This window comes from Mesocricetus auratus, unplaced genomic scaffold (assembly GCF_017639785.1).
Source record: "Mesocricetus auratus isolate SY011 unplaced genomic scaffold, BCM_Maur_2.0 Super-Scaffold_100676, whole genome shotgun sequence".
NCBI classification, from domain to species: Eukaryota; Metazoa; Chordata; class Mammalia; order Rodentia; family Cricetidae; genus Mesocricetus; species Mesocricetus auratus.
This window is the reverse complement of record NW_024429266.1, coordinates 90,241,799-90,262,071: the sequence shown is the minus strand read 5'-3', so window position 1 is coordinate 90,262,071 and position 20,273 is coordinate 90,241,799. Positions and strand designations below refer to the sequence as shown.

The 20,273-nt window shown below is 50.3% G+C and overlaps 1 protein-coding gene and 1 long non-coding RNA gene across 3 annotated transcripts in view; one reads left to right on the top strand and one right to left on the bottom strand.

Annotated features, from left to right (window-relative positions):
* The window catches only part of Kcnk12 (potassium two pore domain channel subfamily K member 12), a 46,597-nt gene that overhangs the window by 20,853 nt on the left and 5,471 nt on the right, over nucleotides 1-20,273 (top strand). The window lies entirely within an intron of this gene.
* LOC110342242 lies at nucleotides 2,084-10,822 on the bottom strand. Of its 2 annotated transcripts, none has more exons than XR_002384269.2 (3): nucleotides 10,436-10,822; nucleotides 10,033-10,116; nucleotides 2,084-2,153 (listed from the first exon to the last, which is right to left on the bottom strand). It is a non-coding gene; the product is annotated as an uncharacterized LOC110342242 (long non-coding RNA). The 2 variants fall into 2 exon arrangements; XR_005873863.1 differs by lacking the exon at nucleotides 2,084-2,153 and adding an exon at nucleotides 5,822-6,717.

Here is a 20,273-nt window from a genome sequence, read left to right as displayed (position 1 = left end):
ATCTGGCAGATGGAATGGAGATGCTCGATGTATACAAGTCTTTCTCACAATGACCTTGTGACGGGGGGGGGAGTTAATGAGGGTCAAGGGAGATCCCTCAAATAATAGACTGAGGGGATGTAATGTAGCAATGTAGCAGCCCAGGAGGGAACTGGGTGGAACGAACCAGTGATAGGAGCTAGGACTTGGTGGACCCTTTGGAAAGGGCATAGAGGATTCGATTCCCAACACCTACACTGAGCAATTCCCAGTCACCTGCAACTGGCAACTCTAGCTCCACAGGGTCCAGTGCCCTCTTCTGGCCACCACAGGCACCTGCACACATGTGCACATACCCACCCACAGATATATACACATACAGAGACAGACACAGAAGAAAATAAGTCTGGGGAGGGGGGGTCAAAAAAGACCACATATGAAGATCCATGGCAAGGGGCTAGCCAGGCCTGGAGCTCTCCACAGTGTGCCTGGACTGTTCTTTAGAGGAAGAAACTCCCTCCTCCAAAGTAGGCTCAGCAGAGCTGCCTGCACCTCCCCTGTAGAGAGAAAGGCACTGGGTCTGTGATGCAGCAGAGGCCAGCATGTAACAGTAGCCTTAATTCATGGAGCCTTTGCCCTTAGACTGCCCTTTACCTGCATCTAACTCCCTGCTTTATTTCCTTTTTAATGTTTTTCCATAAAATGTGTGCTTTTATAACCATTTATAGTTGAAGGGCACCTCAGATGCCTACTCCAAACTGATACCCTGATGAATCCTATCAGTTCATGACCCCATCCCATCCCAGGGCCAAGTGTGGAGGAGGAAAGGAACACAGAACCTACTGGAGAAGCCCCACCCATTCCATTATTCCAGGACTCAGGAGTCAGTGGACATCTGCGTGGCTCTGACTCGCTTCCTGTAGTGTTTTCAGGTTTTCCCTGCTGGGGTGTACAGAGATGACACTCAGAGCTCTCCCCCAGCCTCCGCACAGCCTGTGGCTAGAGCTGCACCTTAAACCAATAGGTTCCACCAATACTGGAACCAAACCTTTTTATGGGTTAAAGAGCCTCAAAGCAGAGATTTTAGGAAATCTCGTAGTGTGGATTCAGGATGCGGGTATCACACTAACCGCCCATGCACATTTTCCAGAACAATTATCAGACCTTGTGTTCCAGTTCAGCACCCAGAAAACACGACCCCAATTATCTGTTTGCTCGTCAAGCGTTGGTTGGATTCCTCTGCGTGCACATTCTTAAATCCCCAGGGATGCAGCAATGGACGCGTAGACAGATCCCCTACTGTAGCTTTCTAGTTATGGAAGGCAACGGACCAGCAAATAAGTGCTGAGTGGGGACACACGCTATGAAGAGACAACCACAGGGTAAGGGATTGGCTGTGTGGATCCGTGTGCGCTTGCTTACCTAGCACGCATGAACAGCCCTGGGTTCAGTCTCCAGCCCGCTTCTGACCTGTCTGACGCTACACGCATGCGGCACACATACATGCATGCAGGAAAAAGTCACACACAAAATTGACAAAGAAAAAGATGGCTTGCTGTTTACAGAGATGGGGAAGGGTAGGCCAGGACAGGTCGGGACTGAGGTACAAGTATGGGATTTGCCAACTTATAGACTGTTTTAAAATGGTCTGAAGAGGGGTGCAGATGATCAGGGTATGGCTCAGTGCTGCACTACTCGTCTCCAAGGAGGGAGTCCTGAGGAGGCTAGAAGTATTCCCAAGCACAAGGAGTCATGTTGTGTGTTTCCACTAATGAACAGCAGAAATGCCTATTGGCCTCCGAAGCCCCTGAGTTAACAGCCGCATGCGTAAGAGTATCCTTCCTCATCATGAGTCCATTTGAAAACAGACAGCTCAAGTATGCAGGAGAATATAAGACTTTGCACAGTGCTGCATAAACACATAACTGCCAGGGCCCAGGACTCTGCCAGATCACCAGGGTCTGGGACTCCAAGCTAGAGCACTAGGACCCCGGCATACCTGGATGATGGTGCTCAGTGGGCTCTTTCCCACGGAAGCCCTTATGCATTACCTGTTGGCCTCACCCCTGAGCAAATCATTTGCCCAAAGAAAGCAAGAACTGAATTGAAATTTAGCCAGGCATTTTTATTACAACCTCTGTCCTCCGTGCTCCGCCTTGGCGCTCGCTCTGCACCTGTCAGCACAAATGGTCAGCATCAGGTGTTTGCACAGCAAGCAGCAGCTTGCACACATTGCTCATTTTACCCCCTCATCTCCATCCTGCAAGTGGCAGGGACGGCATGTACCGTTATCTGCAGGCACAGGAAACTAAACAAAGATAGGATGTGGGGCTGGAGGGACGGCCAGGCCGTTGGAGCACTTGCCCTTGCAGAGGGCGGAGGGTTGGTTCCCAGCCTCACAACTGTCTGTAGCTCCAGGGCATCCGATGCCCTCTTTTGGCCTCAGCAGGTACCAGGCATGCACACATATCAGCAGGCAAAACATCAACGCACATAAAATAAAAAGTGCATCTAAAGTTTTCTAAAGGTAGGTCTCATGGATTTCTGAGATCAAGGAGCCAACCAGAGACAGAGCTGAGAGTCTCACCTAGGTGTGGCGGACTCCGTGGCAGGCCCACCCCACCCCCACAGAGTTGGTACTCCCTGAATGACAAATTGAGACACGGAGCTACTTATCAATGATTGAGCAGGGGAGGCAACAACTGCCGTCCTGCCTTTTCTGATAGAAGCTTCCTGTTTGCTCCAGGGGGAAGCTTTGCCTGTCCCCAGCCCTTCCAGACCTCAGCATAGACAGCCACTACCCACGCAGGAGCTCTAGCCAAGATCGGCAGACGGTGTACGTGGACCTCCAGGTCTGCGTTCTGTGTTACCTCTGCCATCACCTGCCCTCACCAGTCACATATCCATGCGACACTAGGGGGCGCCCTGAGGAACCTGCCTGGTCACTTGGTTTTATTCACTCTGATTTGACTTCTGTGATAGTAACCCCTCCACGACCGTGTTATCTGCTCACCCAGGTACAACTTCCCTTCCCAGAACAATAAACCATAGCTGGGCATGGTGGTGCACGCCTTTAATCCCAGCACTCCGACACAGAGGCAGGCGGATCTCTGTGAGTTCGAGGCCAGCCTGGTCTACATAGTGAGTTTCAAGTCAGACCCTGCCTCAAACAAACAGCATCAAAGAATGGGCTAGCAAGAGTGGGTAATCACCTAGCCTGAAAACCTGTGTTTGGTCCCCAGGTTCCCCACATGACAGAAAAGAACTCCCCAGAATTGTTCCCTGACCACTAATTACACACACATGTCCACAGAAATATACACATAAATAAAATGTAATAACCTGTCTTTAAAGAGACCAAATGCCAAAAAGAAAAAGGGTGGAAAAATCCCTATTTCTACCACTATAATAATTCTAGAGGGTTACCCGAGTCTTTCCTCTTGATAAAAATGTGGGGTGTTGCTTTTCAATATTTTTGTGGTATCCTTTTTGCCAGGTGTGTAGTATTCCTTAGAGAGGGTATACCATAGTTGGTCATGAGTATGTGTATCCCCAAGTCGTCCCCCCACTGGGGGTGTGGGTGGATCCTGGTGAAGACTATGAGTAATTGGGTTGTCTGGGGGTGGGAAATGGGGTGGGTTACGTTTGGCACATGGTTCATGTTAGCTCCAGAGGGGCCATTTAAAAGGCTGGAAAATTACAGTGCTCATACCCAGCCCACGTCTGCCAACAAAGGGCACCTACAACAAACCCTGGAAAATTATAGCTTTTGCAGCCTGAGCTCCTCAGACGGGAGGAGAGTACACAGGACCCATGTGTCTGGATAAGAACACTGGGACAATGGTGCGGCTATCCTTAGGTCCCGGAGGGACGGACTGGGAAAGAAAGGCTTCCCCGCTGCTGCCTGGCACAGCCCACGGCATCTCGGGAGGCTCCGAGCTCAGAGGCTGAAGTCCCAGGAGGCAATCTCCTCCGGGTTGCGGTCTCGCTGAGGGAAGGCGCCCCGAGCCAAGATGATCTAGAGGTTTTCTGTGGGGAGAACTCCTTTGGTCAGTTCTGTCATGGGACACCTCCATGTGCCGGTGAGGAGGCAGAAGTGCTGGGCAGATGAGGTGGCGGCAGCTTGTATACCTGTGTCTCCGTCACGGTGGAGGGCTAGCTGTGCTCAGCACCGAGTCCAAAGAAAGATGTGACGGTGCCGCCAGGGGGTGGCGCAGCTGGTAAATCCATGCCTCATAAACACAGAGCCTGAACTTGATCCCCAGGACACGTGTAAGAACTCTGGGTGCAGCAGAAGCATTTGTGACCCCATTGCTGGGGAAGCAGCAGAGGGACCCCTGGGGCTCACTGGCCAGCCAGTCGAGCCTAGCCGGCAAGACTTTGGTCCCATCAAGATATCCTATCTCAGAAAACAGGGTGGACAGTCACAGAGGAGGAAGGCCCTTGAAATTGACCTCTGTCCTCCATTCACATGTGCACACATGCAAGTACATGCATCATCCACACGTGAACCTGTACATACACGTGTAAACACACACACACACACGAGGTGAGGGTGAAGGTATGTTTCTGGAAAAGCTGCTGGCCTTTCGCTGGGTGGGGGTGGGGTGAGGCAGGCCTTGGGCTTCATCGCTACATCCGGGAACTCCTGATCCTGGCACCTGTGTTGGTGGGCTGACTCCTTGGAGGGACCTCCACCCTCATGCCAATCACAGGAACCGCCGTGACACAGGCCAGGGCACTGATGCCTCACTTTGAAAATGTTAAGTGCTGCTCTCTGGACCTCAAAATCAGACACAGTAGAGGTGAGGGGCTGTCCTTCCCCATACCCAGCTCCCAGGGGACCAGATCACACCCACGTCCAGGGGGTCATAGCTGTTCTGGTCCAACTTCTGTTTAAGGAAAAGCCAACAGGGCACGTGCCTGAGGGCCACACCCTGTCGGTCGCCCTCTGGAGTGTCCAACCACAGACGGCCCTGGCAGCTGAGATGAGCTTTCCTCACTTCCTGATTCTGCTCTGAGACCCCCTGGTGACGCCATCAGAGACCTAAGGAGAGGTTCAGCCAGTGTGGTCCCTGCTGGAGTTCTGACCCCTCTTACCGATCCCTCACACGGTCGCCTGAACCTCAGACTGTACCTCTGAAGACAGGGTAACAGCATGTCCTACCTAGGAAGGTGTGAGAAATAAAACATGTATTAACATGGTCTCAAACTGTAAAGACCACTCAAGCTTCAGTGAGGAAACTGTCGCAGGCCAGTGACTGCGGGCTTAAGAGAGTGTAGCTGTCCCCTGCTCTTGGTGGTGGTTAGTGGTAGCCGTGGTGAGCGCTGCCATCTAGTAGCGCTCACCACGGCTACCACCTAGTACATGTGTGGATGTCAGAGGACAACTTGCTGAGAGTTGATTCTTTCTACTTTGTGGATCCTGGGGATTGAACTCACTTCATCAGGTGTGGCAGCAAGCACCTCACCTGTACCTGCTAAGCCATCTCACTGGCCTTAGACTAACATGTGTGTATGCATATATATTAGTGTGTGTATATACGTATCTGTGTATGCATATATATTAGTGTGTATATACGTATCTGTGTATGCATATATATTAGTGTGTATATATAATATATACATATTAGTCTGTGACTATAAACATAAATGTGTATATACATATATATTAGTGTGTGTAAATACATATGTATTAGTGTATATATACACACATGTGTGCTTGTGTATACATATGTGTGTATATATTAGTGTGTATATACATATATGTATATATATTAGTGTATATGCTTATATTGTATACACATATATTAGTGTATTATGTATATATTTGTGGTGTGTGTGTGTATGTGAGCCTGCATGCATGCACGTGTGCATGCCTGCTACAGTGGGCAAGTGGACGCCAGACAACAGCTTTCAGGAGTCAGTTTTCTCTCTCCACCGTACAGGCTGTGGGGATTGAGCTCGGGTTTGGAGGCATGTGCCTTTTTCTGCTGGGCCATCTTCCCAGGCGCTGCATTCATTTCTCCTGTTTGTTGAGTACCTACAAAGCACTGAGATTTCTAATGAAGCTGAGAGACAGCAGAGCTGGGTTTGTTTGCAAGGGCATCTGTCCTTGGGCTGAGTAGCCTCCACCAGCCTCCAGGAGGCGGCCCAATGATGACGACTTACGGGAACCAGGAGCAGATGACCCGTCTCGCGGGGGAGGCCTTCTCTTTGGGTATAAACATTCCCCTGCAGTTAGTGGGATAAATATAGAGGCAGCCTCCTGGTCAAGGCTCTGGAATGAAGCTTTGCATCGTGGACTCCCTGCTGTCTCCGCTGCAGGGAAACAGTGGCCAGGGTTGGCCATGCGGGCTCCTGCAGCCAGTCAACCTGCTGGCCACGTGGACCAGGTTTGGCTCCCTAACAGTGTGGGCAGGCAGCTCCCAGTGCCATAGGCTAACACTGAGGTTTGGTTTCTTCTCAAGCCTCTTCGCTTATAGATGGCTCTCTGTGTCTGCACCCGGTTGTCCCTCTGTCCGACTCTGGGCCCTTACTGCTTCCTCTCAGAAGATCAGATGAGGCCTCCTTTTGCTGTCCTTGTTGGTCTCAAAGGAGCTGTCTACCAATATAGGTGCACTCAGAGCTCTGGGACCCTGACTTGTGAACTGGAGGGGAACACAGTTCAGCCAGGTATGGGCTTCAGAGGCCGCCATCCGTGAGCATACCATGGCTGCTCATCATTGGTGCTGTAGACTGAAGGAAGAGAACGAGGCAGGATGAAGGAAGCTCAGAAATGGGAAAAAAAGGTAGGAGAGGATAAAGTCTGAGACCCAGCCTGGCAGTGATCCCTCCATGATACTCGGCTCTGAGCCACCTAGGGGGATAGCATTATTGGGCCAAAGGCTCCTTAAAAGGATGAAAACGAGCAAGTGTCATAGGAACCAATGCTCCAGGTGCTGAGGAGGGAATCTCGTGGATACTTATGTATGGGACATAGGCAGCAATGCTCTCCCTCTGGTTTTGTGGAAGGCTTTGAAGTGGACGGATGCCTCTATTATTCCCTCATGAAGGTGGAAGAGCTAGCCCAGCATTGAACCATAGAGAGCATTTCTGTACTCTGATTACCCATCTGTATTAGCTTTATGTGATAAAAAAAAATACCCAACAAAAGCAACTTTAAGAAAGGGCTGGGCTGGAGAGATGGCTCAGAGGTTAAGGGCATTGGCTGCTCTTCCAGTGGTCCTGAGTTCAATTTCCAGCAACCACATGATGGCTTACAACCATCTATAATGAGATCTGGTGCCCTCTTCTGGCAAGGAGGTGTACATGCAGGCAGAACACTGTATACATAATAAATCTTTTTAAAAAATAAAAAGAAAAAAGAAAGGACTTATTTTGACTTACGATTCCAGGTTACAGCTCATTGTAGGAAAGTCAAGGCAAAACCTTGAGGCGGCTAGACACATCCACACCCATGAGCAGACAGAAATTAACGCACGCACCCAGTTCACCTGTGTGCAGCCTCCTCTCCACGCTCAAACAGCCCAGAATTCCTGATCTAGGGGATAGTGCCTCCCACAGTGGGATGAGCAACCCCACATTAATTAATGCAATTAGGAATATCCGCTGCAGACATGCCCTCGGACCATCCTAACCCAGCCCGTCCCTCACTGAGCCGCCCTTTCCCAGTGACTCTACACTGCCAAACTGACAGTCAAAACCAACCCATCACACCATATGGACACAGAACGGCATTTGGAAGAGCTGGAGAGATGGCTCAGCAGTTAGGAGTGGGTACTGTCCTTGCAGAGGGACCCGAGTTTGGTTCCTTACACACACCTTAGGCTCCAAGAGATCTGACACACTCATCTGGTCTCTACCGGCACCTGTACTTGTACACATACTCACATAGACACTCACACAATCACACAATTTACAAATGGGGAGACAGTGTCCCTCTCATCCTAGCCAGACACTGAGCTCCTTGGCATAGCAGTCTCACCTCGTGGCTGTCACATAGCAGGCTCCTTATAACTTTAGGAAAGCCAACAACAGACGAGCACATAGCTGAGCCAGAAAAATGGTACCCTCACCTGTTGTACCTTCTATAAGCTGGAGGTCTGCCAAGTGTGGCCCAGCCTCCCTACTCTTCAGGCACCCAACCTCAATAATAAGCTGATATAGCGTAGCATAAGTTCTAATTGGTCTTAATAATAAAAGGCCCGGGAGTCAGATATAGAGGGAAATGCTGAGAGGTCAGAGAGAAGGAGCCAGCCAAAGCCACTTTTACCTCACTAGCTTCCCAGCAGAATAGTTCCTTTCTCCTCCCAGCCATTTCACTTCCTGTCTGTCTGTACAGACCTCCAGACTCTATGGTTAACTGGTGGCAAGCTCCACCCTCTGACCTACAGACAGGCTTTATTTGTACAAACAAGATAACACCACCGGGCGTTGGTGGCGCACACCTTTAATCCCAGCACTCGGGAGGCAGAGGCAGGCGGATCTCTGTGAGTTTGAGGCCAGCGTGGTCTACAGAGCGAGTTCCAGGACAGCCTCCAAAACAATACAGAGAAACCCTGCCTCGAAAAAAAACAAAAGATCACTACAGGCGAGTCATATTTGCTGATGTCTACTCTCCACCAAGTGCCCTGGGAAGTATGGGGCTGTTTGTCTGATCCATCTGATAGACAAGGAAACAGGTGTGGCTTGCTGAAGGTCCCCGTGAGGCTCATGGCTGATTAAACCAAATCCCTGGCTGCAGGGTGTGTGGTTGGCCACCATGTGCCAGTATATGGACAATTTACTCTGCTTCTCTGAGGCAAATGGCACGTCAGGGGTCTGGGTGCCCTCAGAGTCCCCCGGGGAAGTGCTCCAGAGACTACCTTCCCTCATGCCCAGGGCAGGCTGCTTCCTGAGAGAGCTATAAGCTTTCCGTCTTTTTTGTTACTTGGCTCTAGTTCAGCTTTTGGTTTCATTTGGGTTGTTCTGATTTGATTTTGTGAGATATGGTGTCGTATAACAGAGGGTGGTTTTGAACTCCTTTGAGCCTGACTTCCTACCTCTCTGAGTGCTGGAACTGCACGGTCAGCTTGTTTCTCTGTTTTTAGCCTCCTACCAGATTTAGGTTTTGAGTTTGTCCTCTCCTGTTTGTGGCCTTGATCTGTCTCCTCTCCTCCTGGCTACTGCCCTGTCTGGGTCTCCTCATTCCCACACATGTATGTGCCCATACGCATGTGCACAAGAGTGAGCATGCATGCACATTTATGTACACACACACACACACACACACACACCTTTTACACCTGCACCCGTGAAGCCTATTCCCCATCCCGCCCTCTGCAGCCATCCTTGGCATAGCAGTGGGGACACGCCCCTTCTAATCAAGCTTTCACTGAGAGCCTCTAGACATGAACTGTCATGACCTCCAATAGCTCTTTCCTGCAATCAAAAGATCTAAACTCAGGAGGGAGGAGACAAATGCCCACTCACACATGGGGAAGTTAGGAGTCCTGTACTCGTGTTATTTCCTGGATTCAATTTCCTTGTCTGCCAAGTGGGGACAACACATGGTCTTTACTCCTTTAGTGACTACATGTCATCTCTTTTTGGCGGGATTTTTCTGGCTACCTTTCCCAGAATTCTCCTCGTCTCCTTGTCCCATCTGTCTCCCTGTCTCTATTCATTAACCAATAAAAGAACCCTATATGCAGAAGGCCTTCCCCCATCTGGCTTCCAACCGGGTGTGTCTGTGGGACGAGGCAGCTCCCAACAGTCAGTTTGCTGCTCAGAGAAAGGCTATGCTGCTCAGACTGGACTGCACCAGAGGTGCTCACACAGTACAGCCGTAATGAAGAATGAAGCAAGCTAAGAGAGCATCAATCCCTAACACCGACCCAGGGATGAGCATCTACCAGGCGACAAGGGCAACCAACCCTGGTCTACAGAGCAAGTTCCAGGACAGCCAAGACTACACAGAGGAAGCCTGTCTCAAGAAAAAAGAAGAAAATGTAGGAAGTGCCAGGTAGTGATGAGTTGATCCACAAGGCAGGCAGACTGGGGCTGGCTTACAGGTTCATAGCTGAGTCGTGGCTGGAAGCTCGGGGTCCTGCAGGCAGACATGGTGCTGGAGAGGAAGCTGGGAATTCTACATCTCTGCAGGCAGAAGGGAGAGAGACTCTGGGCCTGGCTTGATCATTTGAAACCCCAAAGCCCACCCCCAAGGACACACTTCCCCCAACTAGGCCACACCCACTAATAGTAGTACCACTCTCTAATGACCAAGCATTCGAATCTGAGAGCCTATGGAGGCCATTCCTGTTCAAACCACCACAGCCTCCATCTCCTTCTAGACAGAGGACAGAACCAACTCGCAGCACAGGCCCAGGGCAGGCATCCTGACCACAGTCGCCTCTCCACACGGTACGACTGGGCGTGTGTTTACAAGTGAAATCAGTTGCGCCCTGTCTCTCACCTGGACACTGGGCAGGGCCTCAAGGACAAGGGGGAAACGTTGCGTGTCACAGCCGTGCTCTGTGCTCCTCTCTCATCTGTTTCTCCCAAGGCGTAACTTTAAAAAGCGGTGCTCCAGAAAAAGACGCCATGCGGCAGAGCTTAGGTGGAGGGGTTTTTATTAGGGAAGAGTGAATGGGAAAAGGGGGGAGGGCGGGGGAGACCGGCCTCTGGGGACAGGAGCAGCAGAGGAGAGAAGAGAGACAGAGAGGGGGCTAACAGAGAGAAAGGAACAGACAGACAGAGGGAGAGAGGTGTTGGTTTTCTTTTCTAACTGTTGCTTCCTTTTAAAGTACGGCTATCATATTTAGCGGCTGCCACTCCACCACTACCAGCAATGGCTAGGCCACAAGAGCCCAAGCCTGACGGAATTCTGTTCCCTCAGGCACCGACTCTTTCAAAGCTACTAAGGAAACTTATTTAAATCTCTGTCCTGCCAAATAACTCAAGATTCAAAGGTTGAGGTAGAATCCTGCTTCCCAGAGAGGCTGAATATCAAGCAGCTCACCTCCTCAAGTCTCCCAAAGAGTCATCATACTCCTTCTCGCCCCTCCTTATAAACCCTCCTCCACCTGGCTCTTCCCTACAATTTCCTGTCAGCTAGTTGCTGACCCAGTCTCTCGACCACAGGTGAATCTTATTTAATCAAACACATCTTTGCATTACTCAACAAATGTTCCAGAGCATAAACAAAAGCAACACACCTTAAAACAACATTCTACAACAGAGTGGGGAGGGGGCAGGACCCTTTTAAAAGGGAACCTAGTGAATGTGCACAGGTGGTGCTCTTAGTGGCTGCAGCTGAGGGCGTGACCTGCCAGAACCCCAAGGGCAGGCCAGTACAGATTCCTGAATACTAACACCCCAAACCTGTGTAGTGACCCTGGACTGTGCTTCAAAAGCACCAGCGGGTGCCAGGCCTGGTGTTCCAAAGGTCCAATTCACTCCACAGCTCCACTTGCTTCTGGTACAAGGTCCCAGCCTCCCGTCTGCCGCAGCCGGCTGAGAGCAGGATTCGCACTTACAACCAGCCCAGCCTCGGTCCTCAGCTCAGCAGTGACAGTCCCAGCCCTGCTGACCCCTGCCAGGCTCTAGGGGACATTTCTGAGGTGCTATGGTAGTTACCTTTGATGTCTGCCAGCCTCTGAGTGGAGTATGTCAGCAGGCTGGCAGGAGGAGCACAGGATTCTCTGTGGACCCTGCTGGGAACTTCTCTGAGTGAAACTCAAAGCTGTGGGTCTGTGCTCATTGTGACCTCTTATCTATTATGGACAGTGGGCAGGTGGTAAGAGGTGGGGGTTGCGGGCAGATGTGGAGCACCATAGTCAAAAAAAAGACCAAGGCTGGCCTCTCTGCATCACCAAGTCATCCCGAGGGCTTGGCGGCCAGCCTTTCGGGCTCTGCCCACTCCCTAAGTACCACATCTCTTCCTCCTGAACACAGAAGCCCTCAAGGCAGCCCTCGGCTGACCGGGTAGGCAGGGAGTGAGCATGTCGGTGCATAAGGACCTGGCACTGTGAGAAAGACCCTGCCTTCCAGAACCACGAAGATCTCTAAAAGTCCTGCCCCTCTGGGACGGGAAGGTTTGAGATACATTCTGATGAAGCTGACATTTATTGACCATGTAAATTGGGTTTATTTAGAGGGCCTGTTTTCTCGAATCAGCTTTTGGGTCTCCCTCTGAGAGATGACCTGACTCCCAAAGTCTCAGGCTGAGGCTGGGGTTCTGCTCTTTTGATGGGGGTGGTGATCTCATCCCTGAAGGGGATTAGTCACCAGAGAGACGGGGACGGAGCTGGGGGCAGGATGGAGCCTGACTATGTAAATGAGTCATCTTCCCGCCAGCTCTGAGAGGCCTGTGCTTGACAGCTGCTCCCCAGGAGAGACTGTTAAACCGTAGCTACCCGGAGGCAAGAGTAGTTAGCCGGCTTTTAATAACTCATTTTGTTGAATGATTTCTGGTGAGGAGAGAAGAGTTTAATCCCAGAGATGAGGCGCGGAGTGGGGGTTGACTGTAGCCCCAGCAGGAAAGCCGTGCCAGGGCTCGGAGCTCCAGGGAGCTGCTTTTTGCTCACAGCTTATCAAAACCTTCCTTGACTTGGAAAGCACTGGCCCAGAGGCTGCTAGGCTGTGGTTCAGCAGGAAGGAGCTTGCTGAACACGCGTCCTTGGATTCCACCTTCGTATACATGCACAAGGCTTTGGATTCCATCTTCATCACCAAGAAAGAAAAACTGGTCTGCACCAAGGGATTTAGTCCTATTTTCCCAGCTTCCCTGTCCCCTCGGCCCTCTGCAGCCCTCAGCCTCCTGCCATTAAACAGAGAAAATCATCTTAGAGGCCCCGCCAAAGACAAGCCAACCAGGCAGATTGACACGAAGGGCGCCTTTGCCATGTGGGTGGCTGGCTCCTGCCACTGGATACTGTCACTGAACACTGGAGTGAGTTGGGCACCCAGCCCTTCACCCACAAAGAGACCTAAGCCAAACACTCCTGCCTTTAGAATTAGCCCATCCACAGCAGCAACAAACAGAAGTCCCCAGTCTCTGGTTTTCCACCAACAGCCCTGTATCTTCATCATCTATCTATCATCTGTCTATCTCTCTCTGTCTATCTGTCTGTCTGTCTGTCTGTCTGTCTGTCCCCTATCTGATCTATTACAGGGTATTTGATCACACTGCGAACCCCGAGACTTTGCTTTTACTGGAAAAACCTGTCCCTACTTGTAGTGAGGCTCAGTCCTAGCACACAGCATTAATCTAAGAGCTTTCTGCTTGAATATTGTAAACAGAATTGAATAAAGTCAACCACACAGGTCAACAGACCGAGCCAGCAATCAGTTGGCAGGAACAAACCATAGAGAATAAGAGGGAGTCGGGAGGATGGATAGAGAAAAGAACAGGAAGTAGATGGGAGGGACATTCAGTTTGAGAAGAGAAAGTTCTAGCTGGAACATTGGCTGAGGAGGAAGGTCAGCTGGGAGCCTTCTCTGCCTCTCTGAGCCAGCAGGCTTTCAATCCAGTACCTGACTGCCGAGTCTTGGTAAAATCGAGGGTTGAGATTTAGTATAAACAACTATCTGTCTGTCTGTCTGTCTATCTATCTATCTATCTCCTATCAATCATTTATCTATCTATGTGCTATCTATCAGCTATCTATAATCTATCATCTATCTATCAGTTGTCTATCTATCATCTATCAATTGTCTGTCTATCATCTGTCTCTCAGGATTGTCAAAGCTGGTACTTAGCTCTAGACAGACCTCCTACCCAGCAGAGAGTCCAAAGGCGGAAGTGATCCCGGAGGTGAAGCCGGGGCCCCGTGAAGGGAAAGGTGAGTCCGTGGTGGAGGCAGGCAGAACGTGTTTGCTATGCCCAGATCCCCACCTCGGGTTCAGAAGCTCACCTTTCTCACATGTCTGCCCCGAAGTCCTTCAGTTAGGAGGCGAGGGCCGCGCCTGGCCCGAGGTGTTTCCCACGAAGCTGGTGCTTTTGTATCACTCCTAGGCCCCGGAAAAAAAAAAAAAAACCACACCCTCCTTCCACCCTCACAACCACAGCGGGAGACTGGCATTGGGTATCTTAGAGGGAAACGCGGAGGGGCAGAGAGACGTATTCTGTCCACGTGGCCCCAGTTGCAGACTGAGCTTCACCACAGCCACCGCAGTTCACCGAAGGCGGTGTGTAGCCCTGGCAGTCCTGAAACTCACTCGGTAGACCAGGCTAGCCTCAAATTCAAGAGACCTATCTGCCTCTGCCTCCCGAGCGCTGGGACCATGGGCCTGCACTGCCGCTACCATCATATGAGTCTTGGAATTCTTGAGTGTTGAATTAAATTTGAATCTGGTTCATACAAATGTATTGGGGTATGGTGGTGCATATCCGTAATCCCAGTCCTGAGGCAGGGGCATTGCTGAAAGTTCAAGGCCAGCCTGGGTCACAGAGCACGACTGTGTTGAGACAATGTCAAATGAGATGGTAATGATAAGAAAGGCTTCCTAGGGACGTGCCAGCCAGACAGATGGGGCTCTGTTGGCAAGGTTAGCAAATCAAAACACAGGCCCTGCAATTCCAGTGCTAGCTCACCTAGGAAACCGCCTTTTAGTAAAAATATGCCCCAAATGGAAATTCTAATTAACTGTCTACAGCCTCTGACAGAAGGTCCAGTGAGCACCTCTGCTTCCGTGCTGAGTTCCTTGGCTGTGCTGCAGGGGTAGTCAGACCCTCGCTGCAGAGCGGCTGGATAGGAAGACAGTGTCCCACCCAGCCTACCAGCCAGGGGTGCCCGATGCCTATTAGTGTCTGCCTATCTCACTCAGTCCCAGGCTCCTCACGCCAAACCGCAGAGGCCCCGTCAGCAGGGTCCCCGTCAGCGAAGGTGGCAGCAGGCAGGCTGTGGGAATGAGCTTCACAGCGTTGGTCAGAGTGAGATAATAGAGCCCCAAGTCTGCTCTGGGATGGCAGACCGATTGTGGCTTAGACAAAACGGCAGGCTTGGTATGAACCTGGGGACAGACTGCACCTCTGCGGGGTGTGACCGATGGGTGGGGGTGGGACAGCTTCAGTTTCCTGGGGATTTCATTTTCTGTGGCTGGGGCTTTGGGGTCCTTCTCCAGTCTCGGCCTGCACGTCCGTGAGCTGCCTGGCCTTGAGGGGACTGCTACTCTACTGAGGAAAGCAACATGCAGGCCAACTCCTCAGCCTTTCCCAGCGCCCTGTGCCCATCATGTCAATGGGGAGGGAAGACGGATGTCTCCTACCTTGCCTACTGAGCTGAACTATGCATGGTTTATAGGGGAGTGTAGTGTGGCCAATGAGCCACACTCAGAATAAGACAGTAAAAAACACAGTCAGTGGCTACTCACTGAGGTTTCAGGGAACCTCCAGACCAGCTGTCACCTCCTTCACATACCACGTGTCATTCAGGGGTACAGTCATTGCCCTTCCAAGTGTCTGCGCTGAGTGCAAACTGAGTGAGGGTCCCAAGGAGACTCAGCATGGGTTCTGGCCCTGCTCTCTGTAGGGACAATAGGCTATGCAAACATAATTTGGTACTAAAGGTATTGGTCATCTTGCCCTTGGAAGGTTCAGCTATGCAAGAAGCCAGATCCACAACCTAAAGCCAAATGCTGCAGGAGGACCTCAGTGCAAACCAGGAATTCAGACATGGGGGGAGTTGGGGTGTTAAGAGTCCCAACACACACTGGAGAGTGGAGGAGATAGCCTCGGCCACACGGAGTAGGGTGGGCCTATAGGGGACCTCTAGGGAGAGATGAGTCTCCTGCCTGTGGTCTGCCAGACCTCTATCCAGAAGCAACAGACATCTCATGTGCTGTGCTCCAGCCCAGGGGCAGCTCTTCCCTGAGTGACCAGCATGTCTCGTCTGTGCCGTGGGGAAGGTAAGTCCACCATGGTGGGAACAACGAAGGGAGCGCGTTGGTGCCTCCACATGTCCAGGTCAAGGTGGTAGCCGTGGCCAAGAGCCACAAATGACTCTAGCAACAAGAGTCACGACACTTAGGCGTTGCTGAGCTTTCTTGTCTCGTCAGATCCACAGCCGCTCCGGCCCCAAATGAACACACAGAAACTTATGTTAATTATTAAACTGTTGGAACAAAGATTGGGGTAGAGATGGACGAGAGAGGAGTGTGAGGTGCTGCTTAAAAAGGGGAAGCTTGCACATGCCTTCAGAGTCCTTACGTGGCCACATGATGTAGCCAGGCAACACAGGGCCCCTTTGAGCTGCCTAAGTATCTGCCTGAATGCGGGCGTCAGGGGGCGGGGTCATCATAATCCCTGGATGCCAACGATAGGGAGCTGCTTCGTTTCCATACGTCATCTTTCAGAATTTCCTTTGCAGCTTTTAACAGCAGAGTCTCCAAATAACCTTTTGCTCTGGTTTGGTACCAAACCCAGCCCTCGAGTTCACCTCCTGTCAAAGCTTAGCGGATTGGCTTCTGCTGTGCCTCCGGAGCTTGTGTGCAAGGGAGGGCGTGGTTGTGCTGGAACCTTATCACTGGGCCCGTAACATCATCTTTTGGCTCTTACCGTACTGCCCACTCTAAGGACCGGCATGCCCTTTCTAAGAGCCCTGGGTTCAACTCCTACACCAAATAACTAATACTCATGGCCAAAGAGCAAAACAGAATGAGAAAGGGGCCAGGGTCCCATAACCCCTTGCAAGGATATACCCTCCACTGCCCTTTAGAACCCCCATTAAGGCCTCACCCGAAGGGTCCTGCCACCTCCTAATAGTGTGTAGGCATCAAGCCTTCAACGGACCACACTGTGGAAGCTATTCAAGATCCAAACTAGCCAGCCACAGTGGTGAATGCTTGTAAACCCGTCACTTAGGAGGTAGAAGCAGGAGACTTAGGAGTTAAAGGTCGTTTTTGGATGCATAGTAAATAGGAAGCTAGCTGTGCCCAATGTGTAACTTCTCCCCATCCTTGAAAAGATACAAACAGTAACAGTGAACCAGGCACAGTGCAAGCATCACCCACGGGGAAGTTGAGGCAGGAGGAGACCTTAGATAGCGTCTTTTAAAAATCCAACCTGTACCACTTTCCAGGATAATTTCTAACCTATTAGATACCTAGGGGTGTCAGGGAGTCAGGGTGGGGATGTCCTAGTCGTCAAACCTGTTTTGCATGTTTAGTTAATCCAGCATGGATGTGTCTGGCCAGACATGGTGTCACACATGTAATCCCAGCAGTCTAGAGATAGACTAAGCAATACAGAGTTCAAAGCCAGCCTTGGTTACATAGTAAATCTGCAGTCATTCTAGACTACATGAGACCCTGCTGAACCTCCACCCAACCCCCCAACCCTCCCCCCACACACACACAAAGAGGAAGAATGAGGAATTACATGCCACGGGTTGTTCTCAGTATTGAGACTCCAGCTGAAAAAACAGAAAAATAGGAAAATCCAATTCAGCATTCTCATATCCTGACTAAGCACCAATTTTCCAGGCTTAGGACTTTCCATTCCTTTAGGACTTTAGCAAAGGAATCCCTCCACTACAGGCTCTGTTTCCCTGCCTAAGCAGAGCCACCATTGTGACAAAAGTCTCCAAACAGGTCCTATCACAGGACAGGCTCTGGCTGCCCCTCCTCCCTCGCTAACACCTCCAGGGACAGGGACCTCGGTGGTAGAGCCCCTGCCAGCCTTGTTCCAGGTCTGGCTGTGATCGCCAACAGTGACAAAGTAAAATAACAAAACGTCCAGTTTTTTTTCCCTCAAATACTAATAAAATAGTACTCAAGCTTAAATAGGTGAGTTGTAACAAAAGAAGATTAAGTCTCTTCCAGTTGTAACACTGTAAAAATTAAGAATATTTTCTTATCTTGGAGGTGTGAGGAAACACTTAAAAAAGTTTAACACATCTGACACAACTAGCATTCAAGTGACATTTCGAGGATCCCTATATATACATCAATATCCCCTGCATCCTCTCCCAAGAAAGCCCCTACTCTTTTCTTATAATTTGATTGATCAAAGGCATCCCTAAAAATTAAAACATTGTTCTATATTACTGAAATAGTACAGGGCAGTTTCTTCACAGCTTGTTTTTGTTCAATCTTCTTTCTTGCGTGAGATTCGTCATATTATAAACAAATTTTGTGATATTTTCAGTGAGCAAGGTTCCCTTGTAATGAGCAGACCACGGTCTAGTTACGTTGCTGGGCACTGGCTTATCAGCGTAGGTCTATAACTATATGAACGGGGTATGCAGGTGCAGGTGCCTAAGGCTTTGGACGCCAGAGGCTTTAGACTCCCTGGAGCTGGAGCTACAGGTGGTGTGAACCACCTGCTGTGGGTGCTCAGATATCTGCTAAGGTCCTCTACAAGAGCAGTTTCTCCTCTTAATCACCGGACCATCTCCCCAACCCCAATCTAGGACTTTCTAAATTTATTTTATTTTGCTTTTGAGAGGGTCTGAAGGGATCGGCATCCGCTCAGGACCTCCAAGACCAAGTTCTCAGCACTAAGGAGATTTATTTTCCCTAGAGAGATAAAGAGAAGGAAATAAAAAGCAAAGACAGGAAGCGAAGGATGAGGGAGAAGGGGAAGGGAACAGGGAGAGGAGGAAGAGACCAAGGGAGAGGGGGAAGGGATATTTGTCCTGGAGGGACAGAGGACTACCTCTGGATAGAGAGGAGACAGACATGGCCATTGGAAACTGGCAGTTATAAAGGTAAAAGGGGAAACCCTGTGTTAGGATGAGGTGTTTAATTTTAATTGGACGTGTTAATTAGGTGAGCCAAACGGGCCTTCTGATTGCTCTACTTCAATTCTTTGATAGCTGGACCTTGGTAGTCAGCCTCTGGAGGAGGAAGTGGCCAAATAAGGGACTGGACCTTGGTGGCTGGCTTTAAGAATGCATCTGACAGGTGGATCTCTGTGAGTTCGAGGCCAGCCTGGTCTACAAGAGCTAGTTCCAGTACAGCCTCCAAAGCCACAGAGAAACCCTGTCTCGAAAAAAAGCCAAAAAAAATAAATAAATAAAAGAATGCATCTGACGGCCGGGCATTGGTGGAGCACGCCTTTAATTCCAGCACTCGGGAGGCAGAGGCAGGCGGATCTCTGTGAGTTTGAGACCAGCCTGGTCTACAAGAGCTAGTTCCAGGACAGCCTCCAAAGCCACAGAGAAACCCTGTCTCGAAAAAACAAAAAACAAAAAACAAAAAACAAAAAACAAAAAAAAAAGAATGCAAAAGAATGCATCTGACGGTTTTTAGCAAGGAAGATGGAATGGTGTAGAAGGTCAAGGCCTGCCAGGGCTAGAGTCCGTTCAGGGTCTCCGGTATCCTAGGCGGGCTTCCAATTTACTAAGTAGCCAAGGACGATCTTGAACTCCTACTCCTCCTGCCTCCTAAATCCTGGGATTACAAACGGGCATCACCATGCCTGCACTCTCCCCGCACACGCACTAATATAAATACAGAGTTGATTTCTTCGTGAGTCCAAGAAGAGTTTGGCTTTAGAGTATTGTAGAATCCTCCTTTCACATTCCTGGGCAAACCGCTAACATTTCGTTGGTCTTGTTACTGTTATTTGCTGTTATTTTCCATTCTTTTGTGGCCAGATTTGGAACACAGCAAACAAACCATCTTTCCCAGTGAGTAATGTCATCGGAATTTCCTTGAACTTGAGTCAGTAATCGTAAAATGAATAGACAACTTGGACATTTTCTCGGGGGAATCAAGAAAGTGATTAGCATACAAGCTGAAGGGATTTGCTCTGAACCTGTTAGGGAGTATTTTCTCTGGCCTAGTTAAGGAGACAGTAAGCCAACTGTGACAGAGCAGCCTCGGTTTCTCCCCAGAGCTGGACAGCAGCACATGGCTGTCCCTTTCTGTTGGGTGTGAAGGAACTGGGGTCTCGTCTGAAGCTTTGCTCCCACAAGCATGGAAATGAGTGACAGTGGTCAGACAGCTCAGACTCCAGGGACCAAGAGAATCAAGGACCCCCGCCCCTTCTCAAGCAACTCTAATGGGCACACTGGGGAGGGGGGGCAGCCAGGCCTCCTGTGAGAATCCGTTCACACAGTCCATTCACACAGTCTTAAAGCCCGGCTTTCCACAAACGGTGGGTAGGCTACCTCTGCGAATTACATGGGTTGAAACCCTTCCAGGACAAAGGTCCAGCCGTGTACCTGCACCACAGGGCCCAGCTGGGCCACAACATTTCTCTCGTCCATGGTCTGAGCAAGGGTGACTGATGGTGGTCCCAGAGACAGAGAGAGGGATCAGAAACCCAGTGGCAGATGCCCAGATTTGTACTCTAAGAACCGAGG